The 5,452-nt window shown below is 31.8% G+C and overlaps 1 pseudogene; it reads right to left on the reverse strand.

The window, feature by feature from the left end:
• Positions 1-1,986: 1,986 nt before the first annotated feature.
• On the reverse strand, positions 1,987-3,587 carry LOC149561279 (cytochrome P450 716B1-like; annotated as a pseudogene).
• Positions 3,588-5,452: the final 1,865 nt, after the last annotated feature.

Raw genomic sequence — 5,452 nt, forward strand, 5'->3', positions numbered from 1 at the left:
GTTGAAATATACCAATTTTGTTGATTAGTAATATTTTCCCAGGATAATGCTAAGTGTTTTTCTATCTATTTTAATTTATTAATATATTTCGTATATATTAAAACATTCAAGGGTTGTATAGGTAATTTTCTAATAAGTTATTACAATGTGTGTTTCAGGTATAAACTCTTCTATTGTGCTGTATCATTTGGGTTTGGCCACACAAGATACACGTCGCTTATGTAGGCAACATTATTCTTGTAATATTCTATCCTGAAGAGAAGTTCAATCAAGCACTAAGGAGATTATAGAGGCTGATACATGCCAATTTTGTCAATCAATAACATTAACCTAAGATTATGTGAAAATTATTTGTTGAAATTATTAATAGGAATCCTTTATTCTGAATTATATTGTTCATCTTTCAATTAGGTGCTTGTGATCTGTGTTTCAATTTGAATTTTTCCATTGCATTAGGTAGTTGGATATAGCCACAAAAGGTATAAATTGATCTAGAGAAATGTATTGTTATGAAGAATAATTTATCCAGTTTAGTCTTAATTTAAAAAATATTGTTGGGGCACTTGTGCTTGACAAAATATTCTTACTTCATAGCACATCATGCTCACTTGGCTGAATATTTGTTGGCTTCAGAAGAGTACCAGAAAACATCAATTCTTGTTGGAAGATATAATTTTGAGATAGCATAATTAAATAAAGCCACATTCAAAATCCACTTCATTATTAGAACATCTTCCAATACCCAACTTCATGTAATTTGGAAATAGGGGTTACCTTTTTTATTTAGAGAGACATGTCTTATTTATATATGTTTTGGTCTTCAATATTATAGTTGTTCATTATAGGTAACCCTTGATAGAGAAGCATACTAAGCAGTGGCCTTTGGCAATGTACAGGTGAATTAAAAGTACAATCAAGAGCTGCATCAATATGGGACACCAATCTTGGTAGTTATCCTTAAGCATAACACAATCAACAAATTCTATAAGGTACTTAATATACAAGCTTTTGAAAATTCATTAAATTATGGAAATCTAATAACCTCTTTTTCTACTTTTTTTAATTAATAGATTAAATAGTTGCAGTCAATTTTCATTCCTAAAAAATGACATACATCAGTTTTATTGATTGTGAAAATTTGATGCTATTAAAGTTGTCACTTATTTAATTAGTATTATTTGATGTTTTTAAAGTTATATATGTGTTACATGTCTTGAAGTGATATCACAATAATGTTTTTCTTATTTCTTGAACTTCCTATATTCATAGTTTTTCTGATCCAATAGTTTGGAATTATTTTGTTGTGCTCAAATGAGTGTTCTAGTAATTCTTTATCTGGTTATCTATTTGACCAAACCAAATAATATCCCTAATATCAATGACCACCTACTCAAGTACCCAACAAGCATACATTTTTAAAATTTAAATGGAGAATAAGTTGCTAAAATATTAATCAAAAGGTTTCAAAATTTATATTTGAAAAATTTCATCTTTCATATCACTTAGCACATTATGAGTTCTACATAACAATTTATCTAGATGTAAAGAAACAAATTTATAGTGGTAGTAGAGTAAACTAATTGTAAATTACAAACAATAGTTTGTGTAAACATTAGGGATATGAGTATTTATTATAAATGTTCATCAATTAGGTTATTTTGATAACTTTCACTAACATTTTAGAGCTATTATAAGATCTCTAGAAATTTCTACTATAATTGGAATTATAGATCCAAAAATTTATAGAAAAATATCTCTATAGGACAATCCCATATATGAAACTAAGAAGAGGATGAAACATAATTTTCTTTAAACTATAATAATATGAGTGCAAATTGACAGAAATGATTAATGTTAAAAATATAGTTCCTATCAAAAGTCTTATTTAAAGACAAGAACATTATAAATAAAGTGAAATGAGGATAGTATAGAAATGGCCATTTTATTTTGTCATGTACTTATCCTCACTTATACACATCAACTTCTTTAAGCCTCTAGTGTAAGAATCAAAGGAAAACCATGTTTGGGTTGAAGATTAAATGAGATGCTAATTGGTTCATTGAGCTCCATCAAATCACAATCATATCTCAACACAAAATGGTATAGAAATATTTTCATTTCTATCTTTGCAAACTCATTTCCAAGGCATATTCGATTTCCCTATCCAAAGGGAATGTTGGAAAATGGCTCATGTCACTCATTAAAATGCTCTGGAGAAAACAGGTTAGGACTTTCAAAGTACTCCTTGTTACTGGTTCATCTGATTAAATAATGAACTTGCAAGCCATCAATATTGAAATTCATAAAAATGAAAGAGTTTGATATAATCTCTTTTAGAGATAAAATAAATAAATACACACCTTCCACCCCTTTAGAATTGTATAACCACCATACACAATGTCTACTTTGGCTTTCTTAAATCCTCCAATTACAAGGGGCACCAGATTCATTCCTTCTGATATAATTTTTTTCAAATAGTCTACACCTTTAATCTCATTCCAAGTAAGAGGCTCTTCTACTAAAATTTTTCTATCTCTCAGTCTTTCACATTCTAGATTCCATCAATATATAACAAAGAATACAGGACTTCATATTAGTGAAAATTCAAAGAATCTATAATTTGACTTCATATTCATACTCTCAGATTTTACAACTCAGTTTAAAGTTTATTTTAAATACCAATAGTTATGAACTAATAGGTGGAAAATTAGTGTGGAGTGTTGAGTTAACAAGAGCTAATCTCTTATAGAATTCAGTTTAAAGTTCTTTTTTTAACATGGTCACAACTAAATAGTCACATACAAAGATCGATCCTTCATTTTAAGATTAAATTGTATATAAAATTTTGGATGCAACTATCTTTTAGATAAAATGTATCTTTGATGAAAATTCAAAAAATTGAAAATACAATTGATTTTCTTGAAACTTTCAATATTTGATATTTATGATTGACATATTTTGTAATAAAAAATTGAAAAAAATCATTAAATTTTGAAAGATCTAAATAATTTTTTTAAAATTCTATCTAAAAATGTAGTACCTTTGCAAAGGCACTGTAAGACGTTTGGGCAGAGAGAGAGGTTCTTAAGAATGGTGGCCAAAGCTGAGGCAGTGGTATGATAACCTCTGGTGAAAAGACCCATCAAATTGTCAATAATCTCCTCATCACTCAAGAAATACTCTCTTCCCTCCACCTTTTACATTGTCAAAGCCATGTCTAGATAGTTCTCCTCATCATTTTCTCCACTTTTGTTCAAGGAAGTTTTATGCGGACATATCTGCTAAGCAATTTGAGTAATAATGGAAACATGAGTGCACTTGACCTTGCCAAAGGTGGTCCAAGGAAGATCAAGAGGGTGAGAAAGGAGATCTACTTTGAAATCATTGAAATGGAACCTAAAGCTCTCCAATTCTTCTTCTCCACTCTTTAGCCCCATAAAATTCTCTGCCACCGCACACACGGCTATTTCCTTGATTTTTTTGTCAATGTGGATGACATGGCCAATACTCCATTCATAGTCCAAATGGTGTAGCACGAGCCTTTCAAACCTTGAAATGGACTTTATTAGGGTTTCAATCCCAAGCATGGAGTGTTAGGGTTATTTTGTGAAAAATCATGATTGTAGTCATTGATTATTAATCTCCTATCTTAACATATTATTTAACCGTTGGAAATAAATCCATAGCTTAATAATCTATTATGATAGGAGATTAATAATTAGTGACTGCAATAGTGATTTTCCACATGGTATCAGAGCATTGTGAAGGGTAGAAGAGTTTTACCCTAGGAAAGAAATTAAGGGTTTGTAAAAGCTAGATAGACCTCTTTAGATTTATTTTTTCTTTAATCTCTTGAGATGGCTTTAGTTGATTTGAGAGATCTAGATAGATTGGATGGTGCCTCAAATTTTTTTGTTTGGAAGTCCAAAATTTCTTTATTGTTGGAAGAGAATGGTATAAAGAATTATGCTGCCAGTGTTGTACCAATGGATGCAACACAACTTGCAACATATAAGAAGGATGATGCCAAGGTGAGGAGGATTATCCTTGATGGTGTGAAGGATCATATTGTTCCACATATCTTAGAGCTAGATACAGTGAAGAAGATGTGGGATGCCATTCTAAATCTATACCAAAATGCTACCACAAATAGGAAGATGATTTTCAAAGAGAAGCTAAACAATACCTGAATGAATTAGGGAGAAGATGTTACAAGTTACCTCACTAGGCTCAGATTTGTCAAGGATGAGCTAGTAGCTATTGGAGATAGCCCTAATGATGATGAGCTAGTGAGTATAGCCCTAAATGAGTTTACTAAACAATGGAGTGCCTTTGTGCAAGTTTTTAGTGGATGAGATACTTTACCAAGTTGGGATTCACTATGGATTGATTTCTCTCATGAGGATTTTAGACTAAGTCTTGTAAATGGAGCCAACAATATTCAGAAAAATGAGGTTGAACAAGACAACATTGCCCTAGCAAGGAAAGGGAAAACAAAGAAGGGATCTAGCAAAGGATCAAATTCACAAAGTGAGAAGAGGGAGAAGGACCTTTCTAAGGTCAAGTGCATTGGATTTCATGAGTTTGACCACTATGTTAGTGATTTTTGAGAGAGGAAGAAGGGTAAGAAGTAGGTGGGAACTTCAGCAAGTGCAAAAGAACTCTCCAATAGAATGGAAGATGAGTTTGCACTCATTGCTTGTATGGTTAGCTAAACCTCACAGTGTGTTTGGTATATAGATAGTGGGGCATCATTTCATATGACAGGAGTTAGAGAGTACTTCTCCAGTTACAAGGAAGAGATCACCAACATGTAGATTTTTATGAAAAACTTGTCCAAACACAACCCAGTTGGGAAAGGGATTGTTCAGTTTCAGAGGGAGAATGGAAAGATAATTCTACTTCATGATGTGTTGTATGTGACAAGCTTAGGTATGAAATTGTTTTTTTTAATCTATTATTTAGGATAGGGGGTATAATGTACTCTTTATAGCAACAAATGTGTTGATTAAGCACAAGGATTGGAAATCACCCATAACTATTGGAGTTAGGAGTGGTCACCTTTGTAGGTTGCAGTTTGATACTCCTAAGGTACTCATGAGCAGTAGTAATCCTAGAGATCTTGGAGAGTTATGGCATAGGAGGATCAACCATATTCATCATGGAACACTTAGATTGTTTTGTGAGATAGTGACACATATTCCAAAGGTCAGCAAAGAGCATCATGATGTATGTAAGGGATGTGTGTTGGGGAAGTTTACGAAAATTTTTTTTCTAAGGAGTGACACCAGATCTAAGGGTGTTCTTCATCTAGTACATTCAGATGTTTATGGAATGATGTCGATGAAATCTATGAGAGGATATGAGTACTATGTTACTTTTATTGATGATTTCTCCAAAAAAGACTTGGATATACTTCTTTAAGACTAAGGATGAGGTTTTTAGTCAATTC

The sequence above is a fragment of the Cupressus sempervirens genome, chromosome 4 (genome assembly GCF_028749045.1).
Source record: "Cupressus sempervirens isolate cs-2001-9-10 chromosome 4, ASM2874904v1, whole genome shotgun sequence".
NCBI lineage: Eukaryota > Viridiplantae > Streptophyta > Pinopsida > Cupressales > Cupressaceae > Cupressus > Cupressus sempervirens.